This window comes from Peromyscus maniculatus, chromosome 5 (assembly GCF_049852395.1).
Source record: "Peromyscus maniculatus bairdii isolate BWxNUB_F1_BW_parent chromosome 5, HU_Pman_BW_mat_3.1, whole genome shotgun sequence".
Taxonomy (NCBI): domain Eukaryota; kingdom Metazoa; phylum Chordata; class Mammalia; order Rodentia; family Cricetidae; genus Peromyscus; species Peromyscus maniculatus.
In genome coordinates, this window is record NC_134856.1 from 46,691,233 (window position 1) to 46,714,149 (window position 22,917).

At 39.5% G+C, this 22,917-nt stretch overlaps 1 long non-coding RNA gene across 4 annotated transcripts; it reads right to left on the bottom strand.

The window, feature by feature from the left end:
- Window positions 1-2,013: 2,013 nt before the first annotated feature.
- Window positions 2,014-20,539, bottom strand: LOC121829430 (uncharacterized). Of its 4 annotated transcripts, none has more exons than XR_013051312.1 (6): window positions 20,358-20,539; window positions 19,069-19,823; window positions 5,270-5,448; window positions 5,040-5,158; window positions 4,553-4,734; window positions 2,014-2,247 (listed from the first exon to the last, which is right to left on the bottom strand). It is a non-coding gene; the product is annotated as an uncharacterized LOC121829430 (long non-coding RNA). The 4 variants fall into 4 exon arrangements; XR_013051311.1 differs by having other exon boundaries at window positions 5,274-5,448; window positions 18,721-19,823; XR_013051310.1 differs by having other exon boundaries at window positions 18,721-19,823.
- Between the last annotated feature and the right edge of the window lie 2,378 nt (window positions 20,540-22,917).

Sequence of the window (22,917 nt, forward strand, 5' to 3'; positions counted from 1 at the left end):
TGTTTGGGAGGCATTTAGGCAGTGGTACCAGGTCCTGGGCTCGTTGCATGAGTTAGCTATTTGAAACCTGAACTTATGCAGGGACGCTTGGCTCAGTCTGGGAGGAGGGGACTGGACCTGCCTGGACTGAGTCTATCAGGTCGATCTCAGTCCTCAGGAGAGACCTTGATCTGGAGGATGTGGGAATGAGGGGTGGGCTGGGGGGAAGGGGAGGGGGGCAGGAAGGGAGAGAACAAGGGAATCTGTGGCTGTTATGTAGAACTGAATAGTATTGTAAAATAAAATTAAATTAAATTAAAAAAATAAATAAATTTTAAAATAAAATCAAATTAAAAAAACATCAAAATGGGCTACATAATTTAAATGTTGATATCATTTTACTAAGCTTTCATTTATATTATTATATACATATATATAATATTATGTCTTATATTACTATGTTAGTTAGGGTTTCTATTGCTGTGAACATCTTTAGACACATGGAAATGTGCCATGAGGGACAAGGACATTGATGATGGTAAAATCACATTCTAATTCCCATATCTGCTCCTTAACTAATATCAGCCCAGAGGGAAAACTTATCTGTGAATTTTCAAAGTCCTGATTCGACATCTTGATAGATTGTGTTCAAGATTAGAGAAAAATGTATATCAGTTTGGAACTAAGTACTTACTCAGCAAATGGTAATGATTCATTATTTAAGAAGAAATTGCCTTTTGTTGTTCAGAATTCTTAGCACATAAACACAATATTGAAACCCTCTTTCTATTAAGCGGCTAATACACTGCACAACAAACAACGGCCTGATTCTGTCATGTTCTTAATTCAGTCTCTAGAGTGGTTAGTGAGTTTTTCTTCTGCAAACTTCTGCTCTGCCTAAGACATTGTAACTAAATGCATTAAAAGCTTATCAACACTGAAAAATCTAAACAATGCAGTAAAAATTAACGAGTGTCCAAAATCACTTTTAATAGGTAGAAAGAAACAGACAATATACACAGTGGTGATTTGGGGAAGCAACCCTCCAGGGTACAGTCCAAAGAAACTGATTTCTCTGCACTGTCTGAGAGTGTCTGGTTAGGACACTCCTCTCCAGGGTCCCAGGAAATGGAAAGGGATTTTGTTATGGAAAGATGTCTAAAACCTGGGCACTGCAGGACAAGAGGAAGAGTGTTAGCACAACCTATGCCATGTCTGCATATCGGTCTTACCACAGCTTGCTCCGGTCGCTTTCCTACCCCTTGACATTCTCCACAGCCAACCCGATCTCTAACAATTAGCAGACACTATGAGGTGAGAAGACAATGTTCTGAGTGCCATCCAACGAGCAATGTCACCATGAAGTGTGCTGGAAATGCCCCCCCATCTTCTCACTTTTCCCTGCTCTTTCTCCCTGTCTTCTCCTTACCTCTGTGTGTTCTCAGTCTTCACTCCCTTTAAAACAATCAGGCAAAACCCAGAGTCACGGGAGCCCAGTCCCAACAGATACATCAACAACACAACTCCTCCACCCGAGGCTCAGGGAACATTATGAAAAATGGGGCAGCAAGGGTGGAAGAGCCAGAAGAACGAGGAGTTTGCTGTGAGATTGTGTTTCCTGGAAATGTCAAAAGCTACACCCATGGAGTATCACTAACATGGCTGCCTAAACATAAGCTACACCAATAGGCGTGCCAATGGAGATGGTGTGGGATGCTAGAAGGCCTCAGCACTACACGACCAGCAACTAAAGCATGCTGAGAGCAGGAGACACAGTCTCTCGGGGAAGAACACACCAAGTGGTTATCCAATACCAAATGATCCACCCTAAAAACATACAAGTAACATTATACAGACTGAGCAGTCTGTATTTGTGTATTTAGGAATACACACACACACACACACACACACACACACACACACACACACACACACACACACGACAACAAAGAAAAAGAGGCCATGAATTTGAGAAAGAGCAAGGGAGGGGTACGAGGGAGGAATTGGCAGAAGGAAAAGGAAAGGGAGAAATGATATGATCTCAATTTTTTTAATTAAAAAAGAATAATCAAGTGAAAGAAACTTTGCTTTTCTTCCTTCAGAACGACAGAGGAAAGAAACAAAACATGCCATGTCATCAGCGTGGACTTAGGGAACGCTTCCTGCAGCTGTTTCCAAATATTGAGAAAACCAGCTTGTACAAAGGTGGCTTGGAAGTCTGTATTTCAAAACAAATAAAGTCCTGTCTTCAGGGAAGCTGCTATTTTCCTGTTTAAAGGCAGAAGTTAAAACATGTCAAGCCACATCAACATATCGACACATCTGAGAAAGACAGAATAGGATTAGGACCACCATGGGATTTTTTTTTTTAAAGTAGAACCTTCATTATTTTTTAATTTAGAAAATAAAAATAAAAATTAGAAAGTAAAATCTAAAATGCAGAACACTTTAGAAAATATAGATTCCGTTGGTGTATAATGGGGACCCAACATACTAACAGATAAGCTAACTATAAATTGAAGTTAAAGAACTGTTTGTTGTAACAGTTCATAAAATTTGCTTTGAAAAGAAAAATACAGCAGGAAGACAGTATGCCTTTTCTCATTCCTTAATGGCTACTAGATCTATTTTTGTTAAGCTAAAAGAAATCCCTGTAGGAATTTTTCACGGCAGTGACAGGACAGCATATTCAGGCCTCAGGACTGACCCCACATGGCGTTGTTCAATACAGATTGACATACTTGGGTGATAGATCAATTCACCAGGGAAGAACAAAATGATCCCTGCCCTTGAATGCATTCTCTGGGATCTCGTGGGGAGAACATTACATGTAGGGGCAACTCTAATTATAAGAAATAATTACAGGTGAACCTGAGGCAGGTCCCCACCTCAGATGATAAATTACACTCAAAAAGACAAGGATGCCTTATGTGAAACACTAATGCTTTCATCTCTGGGACACAGCAGGAAACATCAAATCCTAAAAATAAATCAACAAAGCCAAGGAAAAGCACATTGTATGAATACCTATCAATCAGAGCTGGTTATTAGCAATTTTTGTGGAATTTTCTTCATTTGGGTTCACAACGGATTCCACACCTACAAGCTGACTTACTTACCTCTGAGAACAGAAAGTGGGGGGGGGGGGCTTCAGACACTTTCACTGAATGTTATGTTATTTGAAGGCAGAGAGTGTCCCAGAAAAATCTGTCATCTGTAGTTCTACATGGCTGATTAATGTCCATCATTAGTAATTTCTAATTCCATTGGGCTTTAAGAAATCTTGGAATTACTAGGGCAGAGTAGAGGATTTAAAAAAATAGCCCCTCTTCCAAGGGGTACACATTCTAAGATGTCCAATAGATATATGAAATGCTGGATAGTACTGAACCTCCTCTATTTTATTCTCACATATGCATGAAAAATTATAGCAAAGGTTAACATATGTTAGCAACAGCAAGTGATACATACACTAATCAAATGCAATTATAACAATAGTCTATGTTATATGAGTATGATCTCCCTCTTCTCTCTCTCCCTCTGTGTCTGTGTGTATGTATGTATGTATGTATATATGTATCTATCTATCTATCTATCTATCTATCTATCTATCTATCTATCTATCATCTCTCTATCTATGTATATCTTACTGTACTCGATCCTTGTTCTCTGGGGTCACTGTGAAAGAAACCTGGAGTAACTTGAACACACAAGCAGCAAGATACCCTGATAGTTGATCTGATAACAATATGGCCAGGAAGTGATTAGTGGTTGGGTCATGTATACGGTATGGTTATACTGGACTGAGAAATTATTTGTGTCCTAGTCCACTCAAGACAGAATAGTATGAGACTTCATCATATTATCAAGAGTGCTGAGCAATTTAAAGTCCATGAGTTGTTTACTTCTGGGCATTTCCATTTAATATTTCCGAGCCACAGTTGACCATACATAATTGAATCTGTAGAAATTGAAGCAATAGATCAGGAGGACTACTGTCCTGATACTCTACTCTCAAGGCTTATGATATAATTGGTCTACTCAATAGCCAGAGAATAATATAATGCATATATCTTTTTGAGACGAGGTTTCACTAGGTAGCCCAGACTGGCCAACCTGAGGCCTGGTGCACCCTCTGAGTGCTAGGATCCAGCTGGGATCCAGAACTTTTTAAAGCCATCCAGTCATTCTAATGAGCAGCAGAGGTTAAAAAAACATGACCTTCTGTCAGCAGCACAGGTTGCTGTGGCTTTTACATGCTTGCATTCCTTTGTGATTATTTCTAAGTGACTTGCAGTGACTAATGGTTTACATTCTTTCATTCTGACTGTGTCATCCTGAGCCCATTCGATTTAGTCTCGGAGAAGGCACCTGTGGAAGTATCTTTTCCAGTAAAGTCACAATCTGCCAAGTACTGCTGTCCTCAAGGGCCCCTTTACTGTGACAAACCTTTGATCTATGTTCACAATGGTCTCCAGGCCCTGGCACTAAACATCACACAGATGCCTTTGACAACATCCATGAAACAGGCTCACATCTGAATCTCATGGTATATCCAAACCATTCTTCTTACCTTCCAGTCCTATTGGAACCCAAAACCTGTACTTTGCTGTAAAGTTTCTCTCTGTTTTGACAAGTTTCCATTTAGATCTTATTTTTCACCATTTTGTTTGCCTTTATTCTTCTATCTATCTCATGGTCACACGTATCGCTTTATTCTCCAGTGTTGAAGAATTCGGTTTCTTGGAGTTTATCCTATAGAAGTGCAGGGTGTTGTACAATGTTGTGTATTTAAGGATGCTCATGACACTAACAAATAATTAGAATATACCCCAGTGCTTCTCAATAAACCAATACTTGACAAATCTGAGATATCTCCATCTTAGGCAATATTAATGATGCTAAATATAAAGGGATGTTTCTACTCTGCCAATATGGGGAACTCTGATACACTTAAATGAAAGCAAGCTTCAGAACATTATGTATTGCATTATCTCCACACTGCAATAAAAAATAATGTCTATAATATATAAACTGCAAATGGAAACACGAGCACATACCTGCATGTATAGTAGATGCATATCTGTATGCACACATAAGCACGTAGACACATATACAGATGAGTAGGAGAGAGAATGTTGAGGACCTATTAATCAAATGTTGATTACAGTTGGAAAACCTGAAGAATCAAGAGTAAAGTGAGAAGGAAACCAATTTTTCATCACTTATATTTTTTTTAGTTTTTGCATGCAATAAATATCTTTAGAATTTTTAAAAATGAGCAAGTTACCTACAGAGTACAGTAATTAGGTCATCACTGAACTTGTTAAGAGTCCCTGTGCAATGGTTTATGCAAGAGCCATCCCAAACTTGCCTGCTACATCACCTTCTTCTAATGAATCTGCTGGTACATACCCAGGGTGAGTCCAGACTTCAACAAACTTGAATCTCTATGATTTGAAAATATCCCTTTACAGGGAAGAACAGAAAAATTATTCATGTAAAATTAGCATTGGATAAGAAGTCACAAATAACCTTAATGGCATTTGAATTGGGGGCTGGCAGCAAAGAGCAACACAAATGGGTGCTGACCCTAATTCCATGTCTCTGAAAGAATGTCTCAGCCCACCCACAGCCTCTTCATGAGATTCTGCCTTTCAGCCAAAATGCCATTCCATGGTCCTTTGAAAATGTTCATCTAAGATTTTTAAAAATGACAAGTACTGGGAGGCCGGGAAAAGAGAACATCTACTCTCTGTTGATAGAAATGCAATCTGGTGCAGCCACTGTGAATGCCATTGGGTGGGGGGAGGGTCTCAAATAGCTAGAAATAGATCTACCACATGATGCAACTGTACCATGCCTGGGTATATTCCCAAAGGACTCCATATCTTACTACAGAAATACCTGTTTATCCATGTCACTGCTACTCTATTCACAAGAGCCAGGAATTGGAAACATCCTCAATGTCCATCAACAGAATAATGGATAATGAAAATGGGGCGCATATGCACAATGGGCTATTATTCAACTGTAAAGAAAAATGAACTTAAAAATGCATAGGTAAATGAACAGAGCCAGAAATAGTCATCCTGGGAGATGTAACTAACCCAAACCCAGAAAGGCAAAAGCTTTATGTTCTCTCTCATTTGTGAGTGCTACCTGTGAGTTTTTAGAGCTGTGTGTTTACCTTTGAGTCCCCATAGAAGGCAGGAAGAAATTAAGAGGCCATGTGAAGGAGGGATGTCAAGGGACAGCAGGGGCTGTTGTCATTTCTTCAGTAAAAATGACTAATCCTATAAGACTCAGTGCTGTTTTCTTTGTAGCACAGAGCACATCCTGGTCTGGAATTTCTTGAGGCAGCTCTGGACTCTAAGACATTTGTGCTGGAGCTCCATCATTACACATATTGTGTCATCAAGGTTAGAGTCATAATTGCACCCAGGTATATGATCTAGGGTCCACATGGATCTTATTGATTTCTCACCTGTCTGCATGGAACAAAGTCTCAATAAATCTTTTGGACTTAAATTGGGCTGGATAATTGCCAAATAATACCGTTAAGAGTCAGTCTTGATAGAAACCCCAAGAAAGACTTCTGCTGCTCAGGCCACACCAATGAAAAGATCAGGTAAATGACCTGCCTACCAGCTGAACTGCCCCACTCCCTAGATTCTGTTCCTAAAGATCCATTCCACTGTCCACCCCCTTCCACCTCATCACCTGCTCCACAGATGGCCCCTATCTCCAACTCCCAGTGACTTCTACTGCTCAGGTGCAGGTTCAGGCCACTCCAGTCAGAAAAACATAGGTCACACCAGTCAGAAGGACAGAGATGTCCTGCTGCACCAAAGGCCAAGCTAGCCTCCAGAAGGCCAGCCCCCAACTTGTACCAAGACTCTACTAGATCAGAGGTCATGCCAGTCTCTAGAAAACCAGGCCACAAGAACCAGAAGACCAAAGGGGAAACAGAAACCAAGGAACAAAATACCCATCAAAGACAAACTCAGAAATTGGGACTAGACCTATAATCATCCAACCCAGATGCCTAAGTGCCAGTGTAAGAGTACAATCAACAATAGCAGTGACAATATGGCACCACCAGAGCCCAGCTATCCTACTACAGCAAGACCTGAATATTCTGACACAGTGGAAGCCAAGAAAATAACTTTATGAAGATGATAGAGGTCTATAATGAGGAAATGAAAGAAATTCCTTAGAGAAATGGAGGAAAGGACAAACAAAAAATTGGAGAAAATCGATAAATCCCTTAAAGAATGTCAAGAAAGCAAAGAAACAAACAAACATGTAAAAAGAAAACTGTTAAAGACCCAAAAATTGAAATAGAAGCAATAAGGAAAACACAAATTGAGGGAATTCTGAGAATGGAAAAATCTTGGTAAGTGAACAGGAACTATCACCAACAGAATACAAGAGATGGAAGAAATAATCTCAGGGGTAGAAGATAAGATAGAAGAAATAGATTCATCAATCAAAAAAAAGTGTTAAATCTAAAAAACTCCTAACACAAAACATCCAGGAAATCTGGCCCATTATGAAAAGAGCAAATGTAAAAATAATAGGAATAGAAGAAAGAGAATCCCAGCTCAAAGGCACAGAAGAAAACTTTCCCAACCTAAAGAAAGACATGCCTATAAAAGGTACAAGAAGCTTACAGAACACAAAATCGACTGGATCAGAAAAGAAAGTCCCCTCATTACACAATAATCAAAACACTAAACATACAGAACAAAGAAAGATATTAAAAATATTAAAAGCTGCAAGGGGGGAAATGCCAAGTAACATATAAAGGCAGACCTATCAGAATTATACCTCACTTCTCAATGGAGACTCTAAAAGCCAGAAGGGCCTGGACAGATGTCTTGCAGACTCAAAAAGACCATGGATGCCAACCCAGACTACTAGACCCAGCAAAACTTTCAATCACCACAGATGAAGAAAACAACATATTTGACAAAAAAAAAATCAAATTTAAACAATATATATCCACAAATCTAACCCTACAAAAAGTACTAGAAAAAAAACTCCAGCACAAGGAAATCTATACCCACAAAAACGCAGGCAATAAATAATCTCACACCATCAAATCCAAAGAAAGGAAACACAAACACACACACCCCACCACCACCATCACCACCACCAACAACAACAACACAACAAAAAAAAGAATTAATAATCATTGGTTATTAATATTTCTCAATATCAATGGACTTAATTCCCCAATAAAAAGGCACAGGCTAACAGAATGGATACAAAAACAGGATCCATCTTTCTGCTGCATACAAGAAACACACCTTAACATCAAAGATAGATATTACCTCAGAGTAAAAGGTTGTAAAAAGATTTTCCAATCAAAAGAACCAAAGAAGCAAGCTGATGTAGATATCCTAATACCTAACAAAATAGACTTCAAAATTAATAATAAAAAAAAGATGGAGGACATTCCATACTCATCAAAAGAAAAATCTACCAAGATGACATTTCAATTCTTAACATCTATGCCCCAAATGAAAAGGTACCCACATTTGTAAAAGAAACATTACTAAAGCTTAAATCACACATCGAACCTCACAGATTAATAGTGGGAGATTTCAAAACCCCATTCTCAGCAATGGATAGGTCACTCAGACAAAAACTAAACAGAAAAATAATGGAGCTAATGAATTTTATGAATCAAATGGACCTAACAATAACTGCAGAACATTTCATTCAAACATAGAATAACATGCCTTCTTCTCAGCGCTTCACAGAACATTCTCCAAAATAGAAAATGGATCACATACTCAGTCACAAAGCAAGTCTCAAAAACAACATAAGCAAATTGAAATATCCCCCTGTATCCTATCAAAACCACCACGTATTAAAGCTGGATTTCAACAACAGAAAGCCTACAAATGCATGGACACTGAAAAACTCTACTGAATGACTACAATGTCAAGGCAGAAATAAAGAAATAAAGACTCTCTAGAATTCAATGAAAATGAATGCACAATATACCCAAACTTATGGGGCACAATGAAAGCAGTACTTAGAGGAAAGTTCATAGCACTAAGTGCCTGCATAAAGACATTGCAGAGATCTCATGCTAGCAACTTAACAGCATACTTGAAAGGTCTAGAACAACAACAACAACAACAACAAACCAAAAGGAGTAGAGGGCAGATATTATTCAAACTGAGAACTGAAATCAATAAAATAGAAACAAAGAGAATAATGCAAAGAATCAATGAAATAAAGAATTGGTTCTTTGCAAAAAATCAGCCCTTATAAACTAACTAAAGATAGATAAACCCTTATAAACTAACTAAAAGACATATTTATGTCCAAATTAATAAAATCAGAAACAAAAAGTGGAATATAACAACAGATACCAAGGAAACCCAGAGAATCCACCAGAATCTAGAGGTCATACTTCAAAAACCTATATTCTACAAAATTGGAAATTCTAAAAGAAATGGACAGTTTTCTCTATATATACCAGTTACCAAAGTTAAGTCAAGATGAGACAAACAATATAGACCTATAATGCTGAAGGAAATAGAAGCAGATGTTAAAAGTCTACCCCACCCTGCAAAAAAGCCCAAGTCGGACTGTTTTAATGAAGAATTGAAGAATTCTACCAGACTTTCAAAGGCTTAACACCAATACTCCTTAAATTATTTCACAAAATAGAAACAGAAGGAATATTGCCAAATTCATTTTTGAGGTCACAGTCATCCTGATACTCAAACTGCACAAAGATTCAACAAAGGAAAAGAATTACAAACCGATTTTCCTCATGAACATTGATGCTAAAATACTCACAAACCAAATCCAAGAACACATTAAAAAGATCATCCATCATGGCCAAGTAGGCTTCATCCCAGAAATGCAGGGATAGTTCAACATACCAAAATCTGTCAATGTAAAATATCCACCATATAAACAAACTGAGAGAGAAAAAAAAAACTTATGATCATCTCATTAGATTCTGAAAAGCCTTTGACAAAATCCAACATCACTTTATGATAAAAAGTCTTGGAGAAGTCAGGCAGTGGTGGTGCACACCTTTAATCCTAGCACTCAAGAGGCAGAGGCAAGTGAATCTCTGTGAGTTCAAGGCCAGCCTGGTCTATAGAGTGAATTCCAGGACATCCAGAGCTACACGTAGAAACCCAGTCTCAAAAAAACGAAAAAAAAAAAGTCTTGGAGAGATCAGGGATACAATCAGCATACCTAAACAAAATAAGAGCAATATACAGCAAGCCAATAGCCAGAATCAAATTAAGTGGAGAAAAACTCAAAGCAGTGCCACTAAAATCAGGAACAAGACAAAGCTGTCCACTCTCTCCACATCTATTCAGTATAGTACTAGCTAGAATTCTATAGTTCTAGCTAGAACAATAAGACAAGTAAAGGAGATGAAGGGGATACAAATTGGGATGGAAGAAGTCAAAGTATTCTTCTTGCACATGATATGATGGTATACGTAAGTGACCCCAAAAATTCTGCCAGGGAACTCCTACCACTGATTAAACACCTTCAGTGGCTGGATTCAAGATTTAAAAAAAAATTAGTAGCTATATTCAAAAGATGAACAGGCTGAGAAAGAAATTGGAAACAAAACCCTTCACAATAGCCACAAAAATTACAAAATACCTTGAAGTAACTCTAATCAAGCAAGTGAAAGACCTGTCTTGTAAAAACTTCAAGTCTTTAGAAAGTCTTCAATAAGGAAATTGAAGAAGATATCAGAAGATGGAAAGATCTTCCATGCTCATGGATCGGTAGAACTAACACAGTGAAAATGTCCAAAAGCAATTTACAGATTCAATGCAATCCCCATCAAAATTCCAACACAATTCTTTAAAGACCTTCAAAGAACAATACTCAACTTTATATAGGAAACAAGAAACCCAGGATAGCTAAAACAATCCTATACAACAGAAGATCTTCTGGAAGTATAACCATCCTTATTTCTGTACTACAGAGCTGTAGAAATAGCAACTGAATTGTGTTGGCATAAAAATGGACACATTAATCAATGGAATGGAATCGAAGAGTCAAATATAAAATCACACACCTATGGACACTTGGTTTTTGATAAAGAAGCCAGAAAATATACAATAGAAAAAAGAAAGTATCTTCAACAAATAGTGCTGGTATAAATTGATGTTGGTATGCAGAAGAATGCAAATAGATCCATATCTATCACTCTGCACAAAACTCAAGTCCAAGTGAATCAAAGACCTCAACATAAAACCAGATACACTGAACCTGATAGAAGAGAAAGTAGGGGGATAACCTTGAACACATTGACACAGGAGACTGCTTTCTGAACAGAACACCAATAGCACAGGCACTTAGATCAGCAGTTAATAAATGGAACCTCATGAAGTTGAAAAGCTTCTATAAGACAAAAGACACTGTGAAAAGGACAAAATAGCAGCCTACAGAATGATAAATGATTTTCACCAACTCCACATCTGACAGAGAGCTAATAAAATATAAGAAGAACTCAAGAAACCAGACATCAACAAACCAAATAATCCAATTTAAAAATGGGGTACAGCTCTAGACAAAGAATTCTCAATAGAGGAAACTCAAATGACTGAGAGACATTTAAAAGGAATGTCCAACATCCTTAGTCATTAGAGAAATGCAAATCAACATTGAAATTCCATCTTACACCCGTCAGAATGGCTAAGACCAAAACCAAAGTGACAGCTCCTGCTTGAGAGGATATGGAGCAAGGGGAACATACCTCCATTGCTGGTGAGAGTGTGAACCTGTACGGTCACCAAGGAAATCAACATGGTGGTTTCTCAGAAAATTGGGAATCGATCTACCTCAAGACCCAGCTATATTACTCTTGGGTATATACCCAAAAGATGCTCCATCCTATCACAAGGACACTTGCTCAACTATGTTCATGGCAGCTTTATTCACAATATCCAGAAATTGGAAACAACTTAGATGGCCCTCAACTGAAAGAAAATGTGTGATACATTTATACAATGGAGTCATACTCTGTTGTTAAAAACATTGACATCATGAAATTTGCAGGCAAAAGGATGGAACTTAAAACAATTATTCTGAGTGAGGTCACTGAGACCCAGAAAGACAAACAAGATATGTACTCACTTACAAGTGGATTTTGGGAGTAAAGTAGAAGATAGTCATGCTACAGTCCACAGACTCAGAAAAAAAGGTGTAAAGAGGAAGACCAGGGATCTCCCTGAGAAGAGGAAATAGAGTAGATTTCATGTGTGGACTGGGGGCAGGTGGATAGGAACAGGAGGGATAAAGTGGGGGAGGGAGGGAGAAAATTCTGGGAGAAACTACTGGAATTGGGGGACATTTCCAGGGCAAGGTAGAAACCTCGTGCAATGGAATCTACAGAGTAACCACAGCAAAGACTCCTAGTCATGGGGACAGGGAGTCTGAACTGGCCATCTTCTGTAACTAGGCAAGGCCTCAAGTAGAGGGACTGGGACAACAGCCCAGCCACAAAACCTTTGGCCTGCAGTTTGTCCTGCCTGCAGAGTGCTCCGGGACCCGAGTCTAGCAGAATCCTCAGCAAAGAGACCAGAGAAACGTCATCCAGCAATTGATGGGAGCAGATGCGGAGTCCGACAGCTAAACAGTAGGTGGAGCTTGCAGAGTTCCGCAATGCTAGGGAGGAGCGTTCAAAGGAACCAGAGGGGTCAGGTACCCCACAAGAAAAGGTCCCACAGAATCAATTGACTGGTACTCATGGGGGCTCACAGAGATCAGGGAACTATAGGGGTCCAACCTAGGTAGCTTGGGGTTCTTGTGGGATACCTAACAGTGGGAGTGGTGGCTGTCAACAACTCTTTTGCCTACGTGTGGGAGTCTTTTCCATCTGGATTGCCTTGTCCAGCCTTGACATGATGGTATGTACCTGGTCTTATTGTAGTGTATTATGTAATGTTTAATTGATGTTCCTAGGAAGCCTGCTCTTCTCTGAGCAGAGATGGAGGGAGTGTGGATGGGGGGGGTGGAGTAGAGATAAGAGACTGCAGGGAGGGGAGGGGAAGGGAGAGGAGGGGAGGGGAACTGCAGTCAGGGTGTAATATATGAGAGAACAATAAAAACACTGAATTTAAAAATTACAAAAAGCACCAGGCAGGGTGACACATGCCTTTAATCTCAGCACTCAGGAAGCAGAGCCAGGCGGATCTCTGAGTTCGAGGCCAGCCTGGGCTATAGAGCGAGCTCCAGGAAAGGCTCCGAAACTATGCAGAGAAACCCTGTCTCAAAAAAACAAACAAACAAAAATACCACTACAAAAAGCAAAAGAAAGGAAGGAAGGAAGGAAGAAAGAAAAAGAAAAAGAAATCCTAGGAAACTCCCAGTATGGCCTTTAGTAACGGCTATGTCAGAAAACCACTTGGCTGCTCTGGCTCCTGTTGTTAAAAGATGCCTCTTTTTCCAAAAATTAAAGTTGTGACTGTCAAACACAAACAAAACCACCAACTGTGGTTTCATCAAATCCATTTTTTTACTATGAAACCAATAACAGGTAAAAATTTGTGTAAATGGTCTGATAACATACATATACACACATAAGTAATCAGAAATGCTGAGATCAACTTCCAAATAAGTGTAAAATTAGCATGTGTCCACCAAGCAACCGTCAGTCATACAGCATGAGACAAGATGCATCTATGGTTTTATGGGCAGTGATCAATTATATCACCAAAACCTTTTTACTGGTTACAGAGGTACAAACCAGGTCAAGTGCAGGGGCATGGGGGAGAGCAGGTAACTTGGAAAGGGGTACAGACAGCTGTCTATCAACTTTTCTCATTTCAAAGTCTTTTACAGTTTACACTACCAGCCTCCCTCCCCTGGTCATAACAACATCAGGGATTCTTCTCAATCACACAGCAAACAGTAGGCAGGCCACACCAGTGCTGGTCCAGCAGCTCACCACCTTCAGTCACCTCTTCACTTCCATGAAAATGCCATTTCACAAACCTGACTTAATTTAAAATATTTATTCTTGCTTCCATTATTAGCATTTTGCTTATAGAATAATATTTGAGTCAAGTAAACCCATTGCTTTTTTTTTCCCCTTTAGGTACAATATTAATGAACTATAGAAGCTAATGCCATCTCTTTCGAAGTATGTCTTTGTAAACAAGCTACTTGGTATAGACTGCAAATTATTGAGGTCATCACAGTTTAGTGCTAACCAATTATGAGTACATACCAGCTCTGCTGTGCTTGTTTAAAGTCAGATATGGCCCAGTAAGAGGGCCTAGTGGGTAAAAGGCACTTGCCATCAATCCTGACAGCCTGGGTGATCCACATGGTGGAAGGAGAGAATGGCTCCTACAGAGTGTCCTCTGACCTCCACAAACACTCATGCACATGTGTGCACACTCACATGTACATACACACTAAATAAATAAATCTTAAAAAATAATTCTAGATAAAGTTACATACATCACATTTATGGCTAAGCCCATCAGTACCATGCAGTATAGTGTTATTCGCTCTGCCAATGACCTTGGGCTACCTGGCACAATAGAGGTGGTACTTCTTGTCTGCCTACTTGACCTCTTAAAAGGGAAGAGAAAGGGAAGCTGGGCTCTCTCTTGGGTGGTGAAGACCAGGTCAGGCGGAATGAAGCAGTGTGTGATCGGTACCCAGTTTTCCAAGGACTCTGCAACTGGATTTACCATATTCTGTATTCATGGTTGTATTTCCCCATTTCTTATCTTAAGAAATCCCTGATACCCCTTAAATAGACTCTCATGGATTTCGCTAACAATGCAGTCCAAAAGAACTCTGACTCCTATTAAGCTACTGGTTATAACATTGTTTAGCAGTCTTCCTTTTGTAAACAGGCTGATCTAGAGATTCAAGTAAGATAAGTTCAATCTGTTTCAGTAAATGTGTCAACATAAAGACAGATCCAAAATTTGGAAAACAAAAACAAAAAACAAATACAAAAACAAAACACAAAGTATGTGGCATTACAATGGAAAACTTTTAAAGTGATATCATTCTGGAAAAGTTGATTCATTAATTACACATGTTGTCATACAGTTATTTTTAAAACATCACATTGAAAACAGTGCTTCTAAGAGGAAAAAAAATATATGACCCATTAAAACGAAGTAGAACATAAAAGATTTATACTTTCTTAAAAATATATAATCACTGGAACGAGTCCTGAACAGTAATGATGCATATTGAAAAGAATTGGATTACAGGACACATTTTCTATTTTTGACATTTCCTTTGTGTTGTTACATCAGTGACATTTTTCAAAAAGAAAAGAAGAAAGAAAGAAATGGCATTCTTTAGCATCTCTTCAGTAGCCTGTGGTTTGGGTACTTGTAATTGAGTAAAGTAAAGGCTTTCATTAGCCTTTGTTCTGGGAACAGACGTCTGATGCCCTTCTCCTGATGGGAATTTTCATTATAGCTATTTTCAAAGTGCTTGAATTGGGATTAGTTACTTAATAAGAGTAACTTGTTCTTTCAGTCACTAACACAGTTCACATGCGGCCTGGAATGCAGGATCCATCCCTGTGCCTAGCCCTTTGAAGGCTGAGCCACCTTGACCTTGACACTCTCCCAAGAGGATGTCCTAGATGTCGATGATAATGCTGAAACTAAGAGGTTGTGATGGCTAATCTTGGTTGTCAACTCGACTGCATCTGGAATCAACTAAAACCCAAGTCACAGAACACTCCTAGGAGAGACCTCCTTAATCCGATTATCTGAAGCTAGAAGACCCGCCCTGAACCCAGGTGGCACTTATCAGAGGAAGCCCAAATAAAAGGACAAGGGGAAATTGCTGTCTACCTGCCTGCCTATCTTCACTCTTATTGGCAAGTTCACCTAGCCTTCTGCTGAGGTATTCCTTCACTGCAGTTAGAACCTCCTTCTTCAGGATTCCTGTGTAGCCTGAAGACTGGCAGCTCCAGGAATTCCTCAGGGATGCAAGTGCCCAGTTGGGATGGCTGAGACATCCAGCATCGTGAACTAAGCAACTACTGGATTCCCTGTCTCTGGTGTGAGATAACCATTGTTGGGCTACCCAGACCTCATTGCATAAGCCAATCTAATAAATCTCCTCTTAATGTATATTAAAAGCTGACTAATACAGGGGTCTTGGATCCTCATGCCCTCCAAGTAGGACCTTAGTAGCTGGATGAGGCTTCACTCTGAATGTTTGTAGGTATGAGTTTATTAGGTAGAAGTCAACCATGCCCACTTTGTTTATTTCAAAGAAGCTGGCAGGAACCAGGAAGCAAACTCTTGGACAACATTGTGTACTTATTAAAGTCAGTTTCACAGAAAACATCCCACTAGTTACAGCCACTTTGTTGCAAAAGGAACAGCCTCCAAAATTTCCTTCATGGTTTTTAAATGCTTATAAATCCTTATCCCACCTCCTCTCAAACTTCCGATAAAAAGCTAAACCATGCTTATCAACCTACACACTGAGGTGCCCGTAATCTGCACTCCTTGCTTTTTGCTATACTACAGGAATTATGTGACTATTCTATATATAAGCATAGCTGGAAGTTTTTCTGTGTCCTGCCCCACTGTGCGCTCCCTCAGCTGTTTATAAAATAAGCACACAGAGGCTTAATATTATTTACAACTGCTTGGCCATTAGCTCAGGCTTATTACTGCCTAACTCTTACACTTAAATTAACCCATAATTTTTATTTATGTTTAGCCATGTGGCTTGGTACCTTTTCTCAGTTCTTTCTTGTCATCTTGCTTTCTCTGTGTCTGGCTGGCAACTCCTGACTCAGCCTTCCTCTTTTCAGAATTCTCCTCTCTGCTTACTCCGCCTATACTTCCTGCCTGGCTAATGTCCAATCAGTGTTTTATTTATCAACCAATCAGAGCAACACATATTCACAGCATACAGAATGACATCCCACAGTATATAAGATATTATTTGAGCCCAGAGACACGTGCATCAAGAGTTGTTATATTTGCCCCTCAGAGGCAGATAGAAATTCTTATTGGATCAGATGATGAGACATAAATAATTCCACACATCACAAAGGTGTGGACACACTCACTGCTCATATAACAAAGTGCCCTGTACACAGCTGGGTAGACTCCCAAGCAAATGGAGAAATTCTTGGGGTGAGCAGACAGAAGGGATTTCTGGTGGGGGTGTTGGTATTGGTTATAAGCAGTGGCTAGGATGAGGGTTCTTATGCCTGGGATGCTATTTGCATCATTTGAACACTCTATGGGTGTTAAAGGAGGGAAAACAGGCTGCCATCACTTTCTGAGGCATGGGAGCCAAATGAGAATACAGAGTGAAGGGAATTAGATGCTGTCAGCAATACAGCAGGACTTTTTGTTAAAGCTTATTTACATTTACTGGTGTAGGGGAATCAGAAAACAACTTTCAAACATTTTTCTTTCCACCATGTGGGCTGTAGGAGATGAAACTCAGGTCAGGTTTGACAGCAAGAACCTTTACCCATCTGAGCCAGCTTGCCAGTCTGGAGGCAAACTCTATAATAAAGCAAAAATAAGTGGTGGTGAGGTGTGGTGACAGAAGCCTGTAATCTCAGCACTTAGGCAGCAGAGTTAGATAGAACTCTGTGAGTTCAAAGCCAAGCTAGTCAACACAGAGAGTTCCAAGCTAGGCATGGCTAGGTAGTAAGAAAAAACAATGAAAGAAGTTTAAAAATAGGTGAAAATTTGAGGTACATACATCTTTCCAAACTCAAATTTGTTATATGCTTTAGAAATAGATAAGTAACCCAGTAGCAATAACTCTAGAGAAAGGGTAAATTTGAGTGTGGAAGAGGAGCATGCTCTGAGAGCAGGGTCATGATATACAGGAGAACCAGAGGCAACGAGGGAGATGAGCATCCATGCCCCAGGGAAGATGGATCTCCAAAGGTGGGAAAGAAAGAGAACAAGACCTGCTGGAAACACTTCCAAAGCATATGGTTATGGCACAAAAGAGTTTTGAGAAATGGGAATGGAAGCATCTACCTCCAGTAGGTCAGAAAAAGCCCAGAGCATAAGATCCTGAAAACGGAAGCAGTGGCAATGAGAGACTTAAACCAAGCAGATTGGACATGCATGTCAGATTGACCTTCCAGCAGCCAGTCGAAGAAGGAAGAAGGGGTGAGGTGGAGGACAAACTGGAAACAAGGAAACTCAGGAGGGGATTGTCCTTGGCATCTCTGCATGAGGCTGGGGGGGGGGCGGGTGGAGCAAGTCCATAGTCCATAATATTTTATTGCTCCTTCATTGAAAAGATATCATGGTCACAATTGCATGGAACTATATCAGATGGTAGGCACGAGAAAGTTGGTTGTCTACCGACACCAGGAAACCCCACGTTCCCTCACTAGAGGAAATAGCAATGGCGAGCCTTCCATGTTTCCAGAAACCTGAATTGCTTTGCAGGGAGCACAGCAGCCAGCCCGACACCTAATCTTTCAAAAGGATTTACCTATCAAGAAGTCTATTTCCCAGCTCCAGAGCCCACAGAGACAGAACTGCCCCCAAAGTAAATTAAGCAGCCGTGGGATAGATGAGAGTAACCCATGGCTCTCAGGCCCAGTCCAGTCAGATTTTACAAGTTGAGTGATTTATTGTCTGCTCTTACTGGGCACCCCAGCCCTCCTGAAGCTTTCTGTTCCTTCCATCAGGTCCTTGCCTCCAGAAAACCATCTGCCTTCCTCCACAGCTCTGAAAATTGCCTTACCTTGGAACCAGGCAACAGCAGTGCCGCCCGACTGGGACAGAGCGAAGACTTCCAGAGAGACACTTAGGGAAGAAATCTGTCTCCACCTTCATTTTGGGGGGAAGGGTAGTTGCCAGGAGACAGAATGCCTCACACATGCTTTCATCTCTCTGTAATGAAAGCCTCCTGTCGGGAAATCATTACGACAAGACAGTACTCTCCTATGAAATATCTTACAAAATTGATTGCTATTTTATAATCCTTTAAGGTAGGAGATGCTTAAATTGTAATTTATTTCTTAGAGGTTTGCTCTATTTTTATTTATATGTTTGTGCGTGTAATTGTGTGTGGGTATGAGCATGTGGGTACCTGCAGAGGCCAGAAGAGGAGGTTGGATCTCCTGGAGCTGGAGCTACAGGTGGCTGTGAACCACCCTACATGGGTGCTGGGAACTAAACTCGGGTCTTCCACAAGAGCAGCAAACATTCTCAGCAGCTGAGCCATCTCTCCACTTCCTTAAAATATGATATTAAAAAAAAACTTTTCCTCATTAGAAGATACATTGATATTAATTATAGAAAATTGAGAAAAAATCTAATAAAAGCAGAAAGAATATTAAAGCACAATGGCTTATGACTATAACCTCAAGACACTGGAGGATAAGACAGAAGGATTTCCATGAGTTAGAAGCCAACATGAGCTATATAGTGAGTTCCAACGCAGCTTGGGCTATAGAAGGTATAAATAAACAAAAAGAACACAAAACAAAGAAAAATAAATAAAAAAGGAAATATTATTAAAATAACCACTATGCAGCCATTCGTGGATGATATGAACCTCTGTTCAGATGAGCCAAATGATATTCCATCTAACAGGCTATAATTTTTCTTAAGACTTATGAAAATTTTCCCCCACTATAGTAAATTTTCTTCAGACTCAAATCAAAAGAGGTAACTCATTAAAGTGGGCTCTCTGTGCCTCTGTCCCCAAGCAGGGAACCAGGTGTTTCAGCAGGTGTGGGAATGAAGTGTAGTTTCATACAGCAGGTGTTTAATAATCTTCTCCTTGTAACTTCTGTGTCCTCCAGCAGCGCTTCCAGCCACACAAACTTCTGAGAAACCACTCTGTGGATGGTAAAGATTAAGCAAGAATGAATTATACCTGTGAGAAAGATTGTTTCCATTAAAACTCTCTTTGTGTTTTGGTTAAGATGTATTTGCTTGGGAGTGTTGTGTGGTGCAATGTGGAGTGTTTTGGAAATATGAAAAAAGAAGGGGTGACACAAAGCCTGAGATCTCTTCCAATTTCATATTGGATTTTCAATTTTTTACATTGTAATTGATTTGTACTTATGTGTCTGCCTATGTGTCTTTGTGAGTAGCTTCCACGCGTATGCAGATAACTGCAGCGGCCAGAAAGGGGTGTGAGATTACCCTGGAAGTAGAGTTACAAGGTTTTGAGGGCAATAGGAAGTGGATATGGGTTCTTGGAACTGAATGTGGGAGCTGGGAACTAAACTCAGATCCTCTGAAGAGCAGAAAGTCATTGTCATATTGCATATTGCACTATACATTTCTACTTCTGTTTAAGATATTTTGTGTATTGTCACAATTTGAGGTCATCGTCCTTTACTGTACTTTTGTTTACAGACTATTTACCTTGTTAATGTGAATCCTTGGTCCTTAGGTTATTTAGGTAGATAAGGTTTACAGATTTATAGTCACCCATGCTTGTCATTTCTATAGTTATGTTGGTTAGGTTGTTCAGATTTACAGAAACAGGTCAGATGGACAGGTAATCTTCAAACACTTTATAGACCTAGAGAACATGGCATTTAAATGTTTTCATAACTTAGAATTCTGTTGACTTGAGGCACAATTGCTCCTGGCAACACTGATCTGATTCTGAGAGAATGTTGGGCTTCTAAGACACTCCATTAGAAATTGTCTTCTTCTTGGCACAAAATGGCCTGCTGGGCAAAGAACCGCCCTTGCTTTGACAACTGACAGTAAGAATGCTGTCCCTTCCAGATGAGCAGGGCACAAAGAAAATCGACTGCTGAAACTTGCCAAGACAGGGCAGGATGATCTTTCAAAATTCCTGCTTCTGAAAATGATCTGTCAGATATTCTAGGCCTGTAGCCAAGTTAGATGCCCCAATGGTGCTAAGAAACTTTAGGCTGCCAGCTGTCTCTGTCCATTCTCGCAAGATTTTTGTAAATTACTTGTGTACATTTCCCATTTTCTCAGGTATTATTATGTCCCTTCTCGAGTCTTTGATTGAGTTGAAGACTAGAGAGTTACAGTTACAATCTTCTCGTATCTTAGCTAGAACATATTAAGTACTAGATTCAGATTCTTCAGGATAGGACAACTTTTGGAATAATCTCCATAACATGCCATTTACTTATGTTCTGGATATCTCTGGATTTTAGTATGTGTCTCTTGTTTGATGTTGTTCTTGCTGGTTGTAGTTCTAATTTTGTTTAGGTTATTACTTTTCCCCTCTCCTGGACAATGCTTGATAATTGTTCCTATTGTATAGTTTAGTATTAGGTTAGAACTTTCTCATTTAGACAACAAGTGCTCTTAACCACTGGACTATCTCTCCAACCTCTCAATTTTACACTCTTATAGTCCACAATTTAAAATTTCTTTTATTATTTTTATGATTATGTGTATGCCTGAATATGTAAGTGTGGGTACATGCAAGTGACTACTAGGAAGCACAGAGGCCAACAGAGGGTTCTAGATCCCCAATGACTGGGAGCTGCACAAAGGTCCTCTACAAGAACAGTAAATGTCGCCGGGCGTTGGTGGCGCACGCCTTTAATCCCAGCACTCGGGAGGCAGAGCCAGGCGGATCTCTGTGAGTTCGAGGCCAGCCTGGGCTACCAAGTGAGCTCCAGGAAAGGCGCAAAGCTACACAGAGAAACCTTGTCTCGAAAAACCAAAAAAAAAAAAAAAAAAAAAAAAAAGAACAGTAAATGCTTCTAACCACTGAGCCATCTCTCCAGCCCCTCATGTTTTTGTTAAGGGCTTTTTCGATGGAATAATGATGGACAATGTAGCATATATATCACTGCTTTAACTGATGTCAAGTACTGCCCCAATATACTTGGGGCAATGAATGACGCATGAAGTGTAAATCATGAGAGAGAACTGACGTTGTTTGGCTAACCTAAAACATAGCACTAAATGTTCTAATCAAGTTTGTATTGGTACACACTACCATGTTGGTATCTTTTTCAAAGTGACATTGATATTACTGAACATAAGGCGAAAACCAAATGCATCTTCTAGTGAGAATAGTAAATATGAAAGAGGAATTTTGTGAACACGTTTAATGTAGCAACATGAGGAATGACCTTTTTTTTTCCTCTAAAAATACGTATTACTGAGAGTCTCAAAAAGGGACACATTTTTTGCTACTCACACATCCTACTGTACTATTTTACTCTTTCCTAATTTATGCTATGTTGAGAAACTTTAATTGGTAGTAAACTTCCCTACAAATATAAAACTACTTTTTAAATTTTGTCTTATTTTCCATCTTGGCTTAAGTGTAAGGATCGGGTATGTTTTGAGAAGAAAATAAAAGGCCAAAAGGATACAACTGAACAGCTTTCTCAAGTAAGGCTTTTTTTTTTCAAAGTAATTTAAGTATAACACCTGGAATATCGCATCTTCTCCATTGACCAGGTAAATAGAAAAGGGTGACAGGTCTCCCCAGCCAGATAAAAGATTGTGTAATTATCCAAAGATGAATCCCTAAACCAATGGTCTATTCACTTCAGGCCTTCACACATTTTCTCTATTTATGGCTTAATAAGAAAAGTGAATGGTTGGAATCTAAAGGGTATTTTGTGATTACTATCAGAGTGTTGATTCACATATGAGTTTGTAGCTATCATAATATCTAAGGATTTTTAGGTTGGCTTCTGTTAATCCAGTTTATTATTTGGATCTAGAATGAGGCTCAAAATTCACCTATTAAAGACTTAGTCACAAGCTGGTAATTCTGCTGAGGGGTGGTTGGATCATGGGATAGATAACTTCATAATAAATTAGTCCATTCACAGAAGAATGATCCATTAAGATAGAGGACCTACCTGCTACTATTATTTTACTAAAGGGGCATAGTATCAAACTGCCTTCTAAATACTTAGCCTTTTATTGATAGGCTAGTGTAACTCTCACCCATCATCAAAGAAGCTTC